Source organism: Musca autumnalis, unplaced genomic scaffold, assembly GCF_047663935.1.
Source record: "Musca autumnalis isolate F117 unplaced genomic scaffold, ASM4766393v1 scaffold_2, whole genome shotgun sequence".
Lineage (NCBI taxonomy): Eukaryota > Metazoa > Arthropoda > Insecta > Diptera > Muscidae > Musca > Musca autumnalis.
In genome coordinates this window covers 219,402,700-219,418,612 of record NW_027411755.1, presented here as the reverse complement: position 1 = coordinate 219,418,612, position 15,913 = coordinate 219,402,700, and the positions used below count along the sequence as shown (strand labels likewise).

Sequence of the window (15,913 nt, the reverse complement as noted above, 5' to 3'; positions counted from 1 at the left end):
TAGCCGGACACACAAACTCTGTGCCACCATACTCATTACATAGTAAATACTTAGTAATGAGTAAAGTATGTAGTTATGTGTAAGCCATTATATATGTACTATCTGAAAATGCGGAGAGTAATGAGCTCTAATTACTCGGTAATTACTCTCTAGCAAGCGATATTTCAACAAAACTGTCGTTCAAAACTAGCAATGTGTGCCTAGCTTTATCTTGCTGCATTACTGCAAACTCGATAACCATAGTGAAAATTCTCATCTTGTGAAATTTGTGTTTTTAGCTGTATTTAAGTGATATTGGGTTAGAATTATTGCTGTAGGTTGTACATCTTATGCTGTCAGTCTCATTGACAAAATTATCAGCAAAAAATTGCATTAAACGGTAACCAAACCTAGCTTTTGGAACATGTTGATGATTAACCAAATTTAATTGACGATTTTTTACGATTTCCGAAAAAAAACTGTCGGCAACGAACGGTACGTCATGATTTTCGTTATATTAAAGGTTGTGTCCTCAATATCCCATCGAAACCTCTTGAAATTTGTTAGTTAGTTTTCGTTTGCGGGTGCAAAACTTGTCACCTGAAATTTGTCGGTATAGGTCCACGTCTTTATATAGCCACTATAGAAAGGTACCTCCCGATTTTCGGTATTTTGAAGTTTGTGTCCTTAATATCCCATCGAGATGACTGAAATATGGTAGTTAGTCTTTTTTGTGTTAGTTACCCAGTGGGAAAATTGGGAACATATTACATTGAAAATATATTTATTAACGCATTATAAGCAATACGCAAGAATATAATTGGACAAAAAGTTAAATTATTAAATATATTATAGAAGATAGGTTATGTAATATACCGTAAAGAATCGAACGAGTAATTCCACTTGACAAAAAATTCATATTAATTACCTCTTACATTCCCACTGGATACGACAAGGGAATGCAATGTTTCTTTTTGTATTTTTTTTTGTAATCCCGTTATCTGCCGACGCATCCCAGTGGGAAAATGTAATTGATGGGAATCGAACGGGTAATACAGAGCCACTATGTTTTATTGATTACCGAATACATTATTCGTAACACGGTGCATGTCCTAGGAAAATAATATATTCCTTTATAGTATCCATAGAAAGCATCGTGTAATCAATGGGTATATTCTTTTATAGTTCTTTAGTAATATATAATGGAATTCATATATTGGAATGTATCGTATTATGTATGTATTCTCTTTTTATAAATAATTTATTCCCCCGTATGCCGTAAGTAATATATTGGATTAAAATAGAAAACCATTAATTTTAATTCATTTTTTATTTATATTTAGAAATATAAGGATTTTATGTAGTTAAAAAGTATTCATAGAATACAAAAAAAAAAAGAATATTCATTCATTAAAACCAGAAATTAAAATAGTTAATTACATTTTACAAAATTACGTCTTTATTGTTACACGGCACAAACAAAACTGGCAAATTTATGCTGCACTTAAATCAGCCATGCACGCGTCTTTACGAAAAAGTTAACTACAACTCTCTTTCCCATACAAAAAACAAAATAGCATTCTCTTCTTGTGCATCATTGACTTAAATATATATATTTGTGTGGAGTTATAAAACAGAGTAAGGCAATGAGACTCACGTGAGCGTAAATTTACTCTCGATCACCACGAGATAGAGTCTACACAAGTTGTGAGCGAGAGTAAATTTACGCTCACGTGAGACACATTTCCTGACTCTGTTATAAAATCTTTCCACAGAAAATGTTCAGTATAAAGTGATTCTCATTAGTTAACATATTATTCTCCTCCAAGGAATTAGACTTAATCTAGATGAAGAGCTTATTTGTTACTAATTGTTCATATTTACTTCTATATAGTTCAGTGTGGAGGGTATACAAATTCGGCCCAGCCTAACTTAACGCCGTTCTTATTTGTTGTTGTTTTTTAATGATATGTCCTCAATACATGTTATATAGGCATTTGTTAAGACTGTGCCTACATACTGAGTATGAATGAAAATGTTGCGAATAAACATAACTTCAAGTGACGGTGAAATTGACAACATCGTTCAATATTAGTACTTAGCTCACTAAATTTAAACATTCCTCTCTTTCCTTTCTCCTTTTTTGTTTGATTCTTTATTCCATATCCATACTTACTTCAATTTTATTGTATCGTACAACTCCTGATATATGGCAACGCGTTGTCGGATATCCAATGTTATTGCATTGTGTGCGTTCTGTGATATGTGTTCGTCATCGTCATCATCATCGACGTTATTGTCGTACATATCAACATAGCAGCTGTGAAATCTTCGAATGATGCGTATTTACTTGTCAAAGCAGCAGGTGTGACAAAATAATTCCTTTGTGGCGCTGTTCCATCAGTAACCGCAAACGGAATTAGTGAATGCTAACCACGATACCAGCAAGTGGGACCAATATCCCTAATCGATGGATGACCTACAAGGCAGGTGAGTGTAAAGACACTTGGGCCAGTTATGATGGTTTGGGCATATAATGAAATTTCTGAAAATAAAAAAAAAAATAAAAAAACGGGAGTAGTGTTAGGAAATTAAAGAGATTTTTTTTTTTGGAAATTTAAAACCAATATTACAAGTATTCATAATTTTCACTTTTGTTTTATCTTAAGGAGCATTTATGAAAATAAAAAAAAAATTTAAAATGATATGAAAGAAGAAGACTTTTCACTGATAAAGGCGTGTAATGTCGTTAGAATTTTGTATTTCTGTATCCACATTATTAAAAAGAAATTAATTTGTATTCCATAAAATTTTATGTTTGTCTTATTTGTGTGATTGGCATACTTTCAATAACATCTGCCGTTATTTATTTTACTGCTGGCAACGCGTAATTTCGATCTGGGTACCGATGTGAATTTGTGGAATGTGGAGTACTCAAAAGGGAATAAAAATATACATGTTTTTATAATGCCCTTAGTTTGATGAATTCTATATGTAAATTGGATAAAAACAAAATGATTGAGAGTATCACTTTTTATACCCTCCACCATAATGTGGAGGGTATAATAAAATTTGTCATTCCGTTTGTAACACATCGAAATATTCTTCGGAGACCCTATAAAGTATATATATTCTTGATCAGGGTAAAATTCTAAGTCGATATAACAATGTCCGTCTGTCCATCCGTCTGTTTAAATCAAGATACATCTTGCAATTTTTAAGATAGAGCTTTGTAATTTGGTGTAGAAGTTTCTATTACTCCTAAGATGTTCGGTATTGCAATTAGGATATATCTGTCTACGTTTTCACATAGCCTCCACAGAACGGTACCACCCGATTTTCGGTATCGTGAGCGGTTCAGCCTCATTATCGCACCGATGAAATTTGGTACTTAGTCTTCGTTTGAGGTATAAAACTTTCCCCAGAAATTTGTCGGTATAGGTCTACGCGCTCATAGTGCCCCCATAAAACGGTACCTCCCGATTTTCCGTACTTTGAAGATTGTGGCCACAATAATCCACTGAAATGGCTGAAATTGGGTGTTTGGTCTTCATTTAGGGTATTAAACGTTCCATATGAAATTTGTCGGTATAGGTCCACGCCTTCATATAGCCCCCATGAAACGTGCCTCCCGATTTTCGGTATTTAAAGGTTATTGTCCCAATATTCCTCAGAAATGGCTGAAATTTGATATTTAGTCTTCGTTGGTGGTATAAAACTTTCCGTTAGAAACTTGTCGCTACATGTCCACACCTTAGTATAGCCCTCATAGAACGTTACCTCCCTATTTCCAGCATTTTTAAGGTTGTGGCCTCATTTGGGGGTATTAAACGTTCATATAAAATTTGTCGGTATAGGTCCACGCCTTTATATATCCCCCATAGAAAGTACTTCCCGATTTTCTGTGTTTTAAAGGTATAGGTCGTAGGTATAGGTCGATGTTTTGATATTGCCCCCATGAAATGGTACCTGCCGAATTTCGATATTTTGAAGGTTAGTCATATTGTTTTACCGAACTTGATGAAATTTAGTATTTAGTCTTCTTCATAAACGAAAGGAAAGTAATTGTTCAATTTTATTTCAACACATTTCGTGGTGGAGGGTGTAACCGGTTCGGCCTGGCCGAACTTAAAGCCGTTCTTTCTTATTCCACATTTTCGGGTCGATATTCTCTTAGGCGTGGCATAAATGTGATAGTGGTACTTGTGGAGATTACACATGTAATGCCCAATCCCAGGAATCCGTGGATTTTGTCACTTACATTAAAGATAAAAATCAACGTTAGTTACAACTATCATGGGACACACATACGAAATGATTGTGACTTAAAATAAAAAATGTAGCAAAGGAATATACGATGCTATGTAAATGTGTGTGTAAATTTATATTTTAGCAATCGTAAAAATAATCATAAAAGTTTATATCTTTAAAAACAGTAGAAGAAGAAAGACAACAATCAGTACCAGAGACAAAGTAGGCGGTTTTGGAATATGGAATATGATTTTTATTTGTGCAATAAAAAACATGCACAGCATATACTCAGTGAACACACAGACAGACTGGCAGTTATTGAACCTTATATCTGTAATTATTGTCATCATCAGTGGCAATATCAAAGACGCTACTTTCCGTTGTTTTAATAATAACTTCATTGTGGCGTGGTAAAAATTAAAACTTTTAAAACTTATTTAAATCTTAACAGAGTGTAGGTAAGTCTTGCACTATTAATGACTTACAAATTTCTAAGGATATTTATATAAATCGCTTTAATTTGTTTAAGCTTCTATGGGTTGCAATAAAATTAGGACGTTCTGAGAGATTAAATCAGTAATCTCGATTCAGTATATTTCATTGACGGATATCTTTCGCATATCTTTAGAATTTACAGTTTATTGTATCGAAAAGAATTTAATGGATGTTTTAAGTACTTCCTAGATATTATACTGAACTACCTGTAATGTGGCATTTGAGATTACGGGTGGGCACAAAACATCTTCACTAAAAAATTGCCAAAATAGATTCACATTTTAAGGCCCCATATAATGGCACTTCCCGATTTTTTGTAATTTTAGGATTATAGCAACATTTTCTAAACGAACTACCTGTAATTTGATATTTGTTGTTCCCTGCGGTAACAAAACTTCTTCACTAAAAATTGCCAACATATGACCATGTTTTGGTATCGCCCCACTAAACGGTACCTCCCGACTTTTGGTATTTTGAGAATTTTAGCTAGATTTTTACTGCACTGCCTGTAATTTGGCATTTGAGATTACCAGTGGTCATAAAACTTCTTCAATAAGAATTGCCAACATAGGTCCATGTTTTCGTATAGCCTCCATTTAACGGTACTTCTCGATTTTCGGTATTTTGAGACTTTTAACAAGATTTTTTATACGAACTACCTGGGATTTGACATTCTCAACAATTGACAATACAGGTCCATAGGATCCATATACATACATATGTATACAGATGTTAGGCTCCAAAGCCTTTTATTGAGGGCTCAAGGGAGTTCGAGTCTTTTCCAAAAATTAAAGCCTGAATTAATTTTTTTTCCAATTTTTTTTTGGAGTTTGGATCTCCTAAACCGATTTACCTTAAAATATGGAAATTTCTTCCAAAAAATGTTATAGTCTATTTCACCAGCTAAACACTATCCGATGCACATTCCCGGAACTGTAGCGTGGATCAGAGATCCGCAAAATGCATATAAAAGGCACACTCTATTGCCTTTTCCCAAAAGCGAATAGTGCAGTGCCTTGCATATAAAAAATATGAATGTGCAAAAAGCAGATTTACCCCAAAAAATGATTCACTGCTTTAGTGCATGCTTGATTGCTTTTACATTTGTATTCACACGATTCGCAAATGCAGTATGCACAATACTGGATACCACCACACAGTATCGTACCATCTTCTGTTTGAATAAATGAATACATTTGCCAAATTTCGCTTTTTCTTTGAGTTTCATTAATAATAGGATAAACTAAACTAGTAATTGTTTTTATTGTCTCAACATTAATTTTTTTATGTTTATTAACATGTAAATTTGACCAGAAATATCTACTGCTTTTTGTAATGCAACGTGCTTTTTCGAAGGCGGCGTGCAAAAAAAATGCAACGAGCTCTTGTAGTGTGTTGTGTGTGTGCAATTGGCACATACTCATGAAAGTAAAGGCAAAGCAAGCAATAGCATTAAACAGAGATGGCAGTAGCAAGCAATGAAAAAAGCACGAAATCGCGAATATGCAATGAAAGCGAGTGGCATTTTGCGGACCTCTGGCGTGGATATGGTTACACTGCACACAAATAAAACTGTGGGATCTCTGTATCTCTGTTAACTGACCACGTTCCACAACAAATAAATAATAAATATAAATATATAAATAATTTTTCTCTTAGCCTCAATAAGTTTGTTCATCTTCATCATGGGATCTCTTAAATAAAACGCTTGCCGTTTATTGCTATTTATTTGTGAGATCCCATCGTGAAGAAGAATATACCTATTGAGGCTAAGAGAAAAAATTGTTTAGTGCATTTATAAATAAAATACTGTAACTTTTTATACCCTCCACCAAATGGAGGGTATAATTAAATTTGTCATTCCGTTTGTAACACATCGAAATATTCGTCGGAGACCCTATAAAGTATATATATTATTGATCAGCATAAAATTCTATGTCGATTTGACCATGTCCGTCTGTCCGTCCGTCCGTCCGTCCGTCCGTCTGTCTGTTGAAATCAAGATACAGCTTGCATTTTTAAAGATAGAAAGTCCAAATTCGGTACAGAAGTTTTTATTACTTGCAGGATGGTTGGTATTGAAAATGGGATATATCGGTCCACGTTTTGATATAGCCCCCATAGAACGGTACCTCCCGATTTTCGGTATTTTTAAGGTTTTAGCTTCATTATCCCACCAAAATGGCTGAAATTTGGTACGTAGTCTTCTTTAGGGGTATAAAACTTTCCCCCAGAATTTTGTCGGTATCGGTCCACACCTTCATATAGCCCCCATAGAACGGTACCTCCCGATTTTCGGTATTTTTAAGGTTTTAGCTTCATTATCCTACCAAAATGGCTGCAATTCGGTACGTAGTCTTCTTTAGGGGTATAAAACTTTTCCCTCGAATTTCGTCGTTATCGGTCTACACCTTTATATAGCCCCCATAGAACGGTACCTCCCGATTTTTGGTATTTTGAAGGTTTTAGCTTCATTATCCTACCAAAATGGCTGAAATTTGGTACGTAGTCTTCTTTGGGGGTATAAAACTTTCCCCTAGAATTTTGTCGGTATCGGTCCACACCTTCATATAGCCCCCATAGAACGGTCCACGTTTCGATATAGCCCCCATAGAACGGTACCTCCCGATTTTCGTAATACTGAAGATTGTGACGTCAATATCCAACCGAAATGGCTGAAATTCGTTATTTCGTCTTCCAAGAGTTATAAAATATTCCAGCAGAGTATTATCAGTATAGGTCCACGTCTTCCTATATCCGCATAGAAGCTAACTTCTTGATTTTCGGTATTTTTTAAGTTTTAGCCACATTCTCTTACCGTAATATAGGAAATTCTTTGAGCCTAAAAACTTTCCGTCAGAAATTTGTCGGTATTGATCGACGTTTTGAAATAGCCCCCATAGAATGGTGCCTCACATTGTTTTACCGAAATTGCTGAAATTTAGTATTAAGTCTTCTTCATACACGAAAGAAAACTAATTATTCCATTTTATTTCAATACAACTTGTGGTGGAGGGTATAACAAGTTCGGCCCCGCCGAACTTAACGCCGTTCTTACTTGTTTAATTATTTGTTTTTTTTTTTTATTTTTTTCTTTTGCAAATAGATTTTACTATTACGAACAACCTCCTTCGAACCTCCTACACCGAACCTCAGAATAACTTCTCCGAATTTCCAATCAAATTCCTCTGAGCTTCCGAACTTCCCCCTCTCAGATTAGATTTGAACTAAACAAACACCAAATCAAATTAAATAACACAATGTAAAAATGGAGAAAATAAACTTAAGTTAAAGTTAAAATTTAATTAGAATGTATATCCAATCTGACAAATAGTGTAAGAATCTTACAGCTTGGAAAATGTAAACTAAGGACAGGCACACCTCCATGCAACTTACGAAGATACCCTATACTGAACTTCACCGAAGCAACTGCACGGATGGAATAGGACTTCATATATTCCATATGTATGCATTTAAATCCAAAATAACAGATTACTTTAAATATTAAAAGTTTATTTGGAGCGCACCGGTTTAGCTAGTATTTTATATTATTTATATTTTAAATATTTCATACTTTATATTTATATTTTATACAGTGGAATCATCATAATTTATTCCTTGATTATTCGAATACCATCATCGTTATATCAACTCTCCAAAAAAGACAGTCTTTTTCTCCCTCTTCAAACCGCTGCATATTTATTTTATCCCCATACAAAGAAGAACGTTGACTATCCGTAAAAATGGCCAAAACCTTACCAGTAAGATTATCGAAATTTCTCTATAGTCCCAACAGTCCCCTTCCGACCGTATGCATTGTCAAAGACAAAAGCGAAAATTGAAGTGTTAACGGAAAAGGAAAAAACAGGAAAAAAATGTGTCTTAATTAACATTCATTGAAGTGCAAATTTGCATTCAGTTAAAGGCAAATGTGTTAAACATTTATCAATTCTATATTCAGTGGTGGTAATGCTGATGAAAGAAGTTCGCATGTACGTATGTAGGCAAAACAAAATAGAAAAATATGCTGTGCTTTGTAACGTCCGATACATGAGAGAAGGACAACAATGTTTAGTTATCATGAAGCCAAAGTTTGCACCATTATATTACGCGAACTATTGTAGTTTACGTAGTTGCTGGATCAAATTAAGTGTTTTAAAAAAAATCAAAATTTTGGCAAAAAAAAATAAATTTTCTTTGAAGTTATGACCGAGTAAATGAATAAAACAAGTGAGCAAAAGCTATAGTCGAGACGGAGCCGACCATGTGATACCCTACAGCACTACCCCTGTGCGTAAGCTTTTCACTGGTAAACATTTCTTTTAGGGAATACAATCCGACTACCACCAAAAATAATATGCCTCTTTCTCTCTGGGACCCCCATAAGCAACCCAAATTTCGTGACCATCCGAACACGACCGAATTACGACCTGTAGCTTGATTGCAAAAAATGGAAGAATTGGATGCATTACCGACTATTGCGATATCTCTGTTGTTTGAGCAGCTACGACAACCTACTTTACATCGTTGTAAAGGTGATATTTTCTTTTTTCCTTGCCAGGTTTTGCTTTTGATATACCTCTTAAAGAAACAGAGATATTGGCTTTGAAATAAAACGTAGACATTTTCTCCAAATAAGTTTTTGCCCATTCCGACCCCTGAATATTATCCGACCATCACCAAAATCAATAGGCTTCTTCATTTGTGAGACCCCCCATTAACCCTCAAATTTTCGTGACGATTCCATCAAAATTGCGACCTGTAGCGTGATTTCCAAAAAAATAGAAAAATGGGATGTATTACCGACTATTGCGTTATCTCCGTTATTTGGTTACCTACGCCGACCTAGTTTGCATCATTGTAAAGACGGGATCTTCTACTTTCATAGTCAGGTTTGCTTTCAGTAGGCCTTTTCCTCTGTAGGACCCCCATTAACCCCTAAAATTTCGTGATGATCCGATCAAAATTGCGACCTGTAGCGTGATTACAAAAAATCGGAAAATGGGATGCATTATCGACTATTGCCATATCTCTGCTATTTGACCACCTACGACAACCTACTTTACATCGTTGTAAGGGTGATATTTTCTACTTTCCTTTCCAGGTTTTGCTTTTGATATACCTCTTAAAGAAACAGAGATATTGGCTTTGAAATAAAACGTTAACCTTTCTCCAAATAAGTGTTTGCCCATTCCGACCCCTAAATATTATCCAACCATCACCAAAATCAATAGGCTTCTTCATTTGTGAGACCCCCCATTAACCCTCAAATTTTCGTGACGATTCCATCAAAATTGCGACCTGTAGCGTGATTTCCAAAAAAATAGAAAAATGGGATGTATTACCGACTATTGCGTTATCTCCGTTATTTGGTTACCTACGCCGACCTAGTTTGCATCATTGTAAAGACGGGATCTTCTACTTTCATAGTCAGGTTTGCTTTTGGAAAATTTTCAACCAAAGCTGTGGTATTTGTCAATATAATTAAAATGGCAAAAATGAAAATTGGGGTTTTATTTGCTACTATTGTGATATCTTCGTTGTTTGATCACCTACGACCACCTACTTTACATCGTTAGAAAGGTGATATTTTCTACTTTCATTGTCAGGTTTTGCTTTTGGTATACCCCATATAGAAGCTGAGATATTCGCTTTGAAAAAAAACGTTGTAATTTTATCCACCTAAGTTTTTTGCCCTTTCCGACCCCTAAATATTATCCGACCATCACCAAAATCAATAGGCTTCTTCCCCTCCGGGACCCCATCAACATGCAAAGTTTGATGACGATCCGATCAAAATTGCGACCTGTAGCGTGATTACAAGGTTTACATTGTAACGACGGGTTTTCCCCCTATGGCTAGAGTAGCTAGTCGGGGTCCAAGGATCCTTACAGAAAATTTATTTATTTGAGACAGAAAGGAAAAGACAGTTGTTACCGTTCAATGCACTTTTATTGTGCTCGTAAATAGAGCGTTTCTCTTTAGAGTTAACTTAATCTACTGCTCGTAAATAGAGCGTTTCTCTTTAAAGTTATCTTAATCTACTTAATATAAATAAAGTGATAATTCGGTCCTCAGTCCGCACAGGAATTCTAAGCCACCAAGTTCGTCACTTCGAGACCTGTATAAGTACTCGATAAGCCAGGAGAGTCGGGGATTAACAGGCCAGAGACCTTGATAAGTACTCTGGATCTCCGGGATATGGGATGGATCGTCTAAGGCTACAAGATCAGCTGATATGCGAGAGACCTGGATAAGTACTCACGCAGGACCTACAAGGATTTTCAAAGCTACGGCTGCAAGAGACCTTAATAAGTACTCAAGCACTACAAGGATAATCAAGGCTACGGTTGCAAGAGACCTTAATAAGTACTCAAGCACTACAAGGATAATCAAAGGCTACGGTTGCAAGAGACCTTAATAAGTACTCAAGCACTACAAGGATAATCAAAGGCTACGGTTGCAAGAGACCTTAATAAGTACTCAAGCACTACAAGGATAATCAAAGGCTACGGTTGCAAGAGACCTTAATAAGTACTCAAGCACTACAAGGATATTCAAGGCTACGATTGCAAGAGACCTTAATAAGTACTCAAGCACTACAAGGATAATCAAGGCTACGGTTGCAAGAGACCTTAATAAGTACTCAAGCACTACAAGGATAATCAAAGGCTACGGTTGCAAGAGACCTTAATAAGTACTCAAGCACTACAAGGATAATCAAAGGCTACGGTTGCGAGAGACCTTAATAAGTACTCAAGCACTAGAAGGATAATCAAAGGCTACGGTTGCAAGAGACCTTAATAAGTACTCAAGCACTACAAGGATATTCAAGTCTACGGTTGCAAGAGACCTTAATAAGTACTCAAGCACTACAAGGATAATCAAGGCTACGGTTGCAAGAGACCTTAATAAGTACTCAAGCACTACAAGGATAATCAAAGGCTACGGTTGCAAGAGACCTTAATAAGTACTCAAGCACTACAAGGATAATCAAAGGCTACGGTTGCAAGAGACCTTAATAAGTACTCAAGCACTACAAGGATATTCAAGTCTACGGTTGCAAGAGACCTTAATAAGTACTCAAGCACTACAAGGATATTCAAGGCTACGATTGTAAGAGACCTTAATAAGTACTCAAGCACTACAAGGATAATCAAAGGCTACGGTTGCAAGAGACCTTAATAAGTACTCAAGCACTACCAGGGTATTCAAGGATCAAAGGATATGTAAGGATCAAAGGATATGCTAGGATCAAAGGATATGTAAGGATCAAAGGATATGCTAGGATCAAAGGATATGTAAGGATCAAAGGATATTCAAGGATCAAAAGATAGGCAAGGATGCAAGGATTCCTGGCTTAGAGACCTGGATAAGTACTCTAAGGATGTCCAAGGCTAATCTTCTGAATGGGTTACTTACCGTCGAATGATGTGCTCGCTTTGCTGGTCTGTTACTGACTGTCCCAATTCTAGTTTTGGTCGCCCCTTTTATACTAGCTCCCACCACGTGTTTTCTTATTGGGGTAACGGGAACTTGTTTACTTCAATTTGTCATCACAACAACATAGCCAGTGATCATCTCCACCAATGGCAGTGATGAGCTGATGCTGTTGTGATGATGCTGTGGGATCTGGCGATGGAGTAACGGTAACTTGTTTACCAAAATTTGTTACTACAATAACAACGCTACAGGTAGTGATGCCCACCAGAAGAGAAGCAAATAGTTTTATTGTTAAGGCAAATAGTGGCTATCATTTATGAAGGGGTATGATGATACTGGGTTATGTAGACAGTTTTAGGTGTGACCAAAAATGACCACCGGGATTTTTGGTCGTTACACTTCTCCCCTTCGTGGGGTGGGGGTTTTTAAGGTCTTATGGTTAAAACGGTGAAAGAGATAAAAGAAACGTGAATTAGCTTGTGGTGAATGGTTTTAGCTCGCTAAGATGAGCTACTTTGGTCGAGCGATCGTCTTGTCCTTTCAACCTGACGATCACGGGGGAAATGAATTCAATGACAGAGAATGGCCCATCATACTTAGGGGCGAGTTTGGCTGCGAATTGGTCGATTGCCTTTGACTGTGGGTGTTGTTTCACCAAAACACGTTCTCCGACAATAGGTTTCCAAGGACGGCGGCGAAGATTATAGTGCCTACGTTGTTCCTCTGCGGCTCGGCTAAGCTGGTTCCGTACTATTGTAAATACCTCCTGTAGGTCAGATTCCCGTTCCTCCGGTGTCTTCTTTGTGTTTCCCGTACCAAGGACTGCTTCGTCATACAGAGAGGTAGGGAGTCTCGGTTCGCGACATTGAGTAAGATACGCTGGGCTATATCCTGTGGACTCTGAGGTGGCAGTGTTGATAGCCAGGGAGATTTCTGGAAGGTAGTCGTCCCACCTGTTGTGCTTATTTTGGCTTATTTGAGCGATCATTGTTTTGATAGTCCTATTGGCTCTCTCAGTAGGGTTTTCTTGTGGACAGTACGGTGCCGTCAATTGGTGATGAACCCCTATCTCTCGCAAGTATTTCTTAAGTACCTTACTGGTGAACTGGCTTCCGTTGTCCGAAATGAGTACCTTCGGTGTACCAAACCGAGCGAGAATTCTCTCCCGAAAAGCCTTAACAACACCCTCTGCGGTGGCTCTCCTCTGTGGTACCAGCTCAACCCATTTGGAGAAACGATCAAAGAATACCAAGAGCATCGTGTTTCCGTGTTTCGTCCTCGGCAGGGGCCCCACGTAGTCTGTACAAACTGTTGCCCATGGTTCTTCGGGTACAGATACCAGCATCTCTCCCGCTGGAGCGACCTGATAGGGTTTGAATTTTTGGCAGGATTCACAACTTCTCACAAATTTGGTTATGTCTCTCGACATGCCCGGCCAGTAATATCTGCTACCAATTCGGTTTATCGTTTTACGTATTCCCATGTGTCCTGCTGCTACCTGGCTATGGTTTTCCCGCAACACCCTCTCTCGTTGGGATGTGGGAACGCAGAGCTTCCAGGGTGCACAATCCTCGTCATGTTTGTTCCCTGCGATATGTCGGAACAACTGGTGATCCACCACCGCATAGTCGGAAAATTTTCCCGGATTCTCTTTCATGGCCGCCATCTTCTTCGCGATCCAGGGGCAGTCGTTCGACTCCACGGTAGCCTTTCTGAGATATTCCAGGGGTTGACGGGATAGTGCGTCAGCTATGATATTATTCCGTCCTTTGCGATACTGGATCGAGAATTTAAATTGCTGGAGTTCAAGGGCCCATCGAGCCAGTCTTCCGGTAGGGTTCTCAATGGAGTTGAGCCACTTCAAGGAAAGGTGATCGGTGATCACATTAAAGTGGTAACCCTCCAGGTAAGGACGCATCTTTCGTATTCCCCAAATAATTGCTAGGCACTCTTTCTCCGTAGCGGAGTAGTTTTTCTCGGCTCCATTTAAGACTCGGCTAGCGTACGCAATGACTCTTTCGCTCCCGTCGAGGACTTGTGTCAAAACGGCGCCTAATCCGTTGTCACTAGCATCGGTTTGCAGGGTGAATGGTACAGAAAAATCAGGACACGCTAAAACAGGTGCTTCAGTCAGTCGTAGTTTCAGGATTTCGAAGACCGTTTGCTGATCTTCCGTCCACCGCCAGTGTTTCCCTTTCTTTAACATGGAAGTTAGAGGATGGGCTATTGTCGCGAATTCCGGGACGAATCGTCTGTACCATGAGACAATCCCGAGGAATCGACGCAGTTCCTTAAGGCTCGTTGGTGCTGGTAGCTCTCTTATCGCTGCTATCTTGTCAGGATCTGTGTGGATACCCTGAGCGCTCACCACATGACCAAGATATTTTGTCTCCTTCTTGAAAAACTCACACTTGTCTGGGTTGATTCTAAGGTTGACGCTTCTCAGTCTACGGAACACCTCTTTTAAGTTTTCCAGATGTTCCTCCAAGGTCCGACCTATGACGATGATGTCGTCCAAGTAAGCAAAAGCGTGTGGTTCCATATCGGCCCCGATTACTGTGTCAAGTGCGCGTTGGAACGTTGCTGGAGCCGAGTGCAGGCCGAATGGCATTACACACCACTGGTACAATCCTCTACCAGGTACTGTAAATGCCGTGTACTTTCGGCTGGACATTTCCAACGGTATTTGCCAATACCCGTCCTTTAGATCTAGGCTACTCACATAGTTGGCTTCTCTTAGGCGGTCAAGAATGGATGAAATCCTGGGCAAGGGGTAGGCATCGGGACTCGATTTACTGTTCAGGTGACGAAAATCCATACAGAGTCTCCACGTGCCGTTCTTCTTCCGTGCTAAGGTGATAGGAGAGTTATAAGGACTTCTCGATGGTTCAATAAAGCCTTTTGCCAGTAGTTCGTTGACCTTCTCGTGAATAATAGCTTGCATTGCCGGATTTCTCGCTGCGTATCGTAGCTTAAAAGGTCGATCGTCATTCATCACGATCCTATGAGTAGCGACTGTGGAAACACCGTGCAATTCACTGAATTTTTGGAGCTCTTCATTTAGGAAAGTATTTACTCTCTCTTGATCGATTATGTTCGAAACAGTCACTGTGGGTGGTGGACTCTGCTGCTGTGTCTCGGCCGCTTCCGTGTTAGGGCTGTTCTTATCTTCATCTGACTCGGACTGATCGGATGTAATGGTGAGGTGTCGACATCTTAAGATTCCTGGTGTTGTTTCTTCGGGGATCGGGAGGACACAGCTCAGTCCGGCGCATACTATTTTGGTTTGGCTCTGCAGAAGAAAATCCAGCCCCAGTATTATGTCCTCGCTTGCATCTGGTAATACTAAGAATTCAATGTTGAGACGGCACCTTCCGAATATTACCTCCACGAGCAGGCTTTGGTGGATTTGTCGTCTGGAACCGTCGGCTAAGCTAATGGTAGTGCTTCGGGTTGTCTTAACACCATCGGGATCTATTGCGTGTGCACAGGATTCGCTGACAAAGCACTTCGTGGCTCCCGTATCGACCGTTGCTGACCAAAGGCGTTCTCTAATGGAGATATTCGCTACTAAACGTGAGTCTTGGAATTCGAGAGTGGTCCCTCTGTGGTAGGATATCTTGTCTTGGAGCCCGCATTTCCTACCTCTCTGGGGGCTCGTTGCCCGTTTCCCGCTCGCTGCCGACAGCACTGGATCGTTCTGACACCTCTCCGACCGCATTCCCAACAAAAGAGTATTTGGGGA

General features: G+C 38.6%; 1 long non-coding RNA gene across 1 annotated transcript in view; it reads right to left on the bottom strand.

Moving 5' to 3' along the window:
- Positions 1-2,184: 2,184 nt before the first annotated feature.
- Positions 2,185-15,913, bottom strand: part of LOC141393329 (uncharacterized) — a 110,024-nt gene continuing 96,295 nt past the window's right edge. Inside the window, exon 3 of the long non-coding RNA XR_012410071.1 lies at positions 2,185-2,524. This is a non-coding gene — a long non-coding RNA (uncharacterized lncRNA). The remainder of the gene's footprint in view (positions 2,525-15,913) is intronic.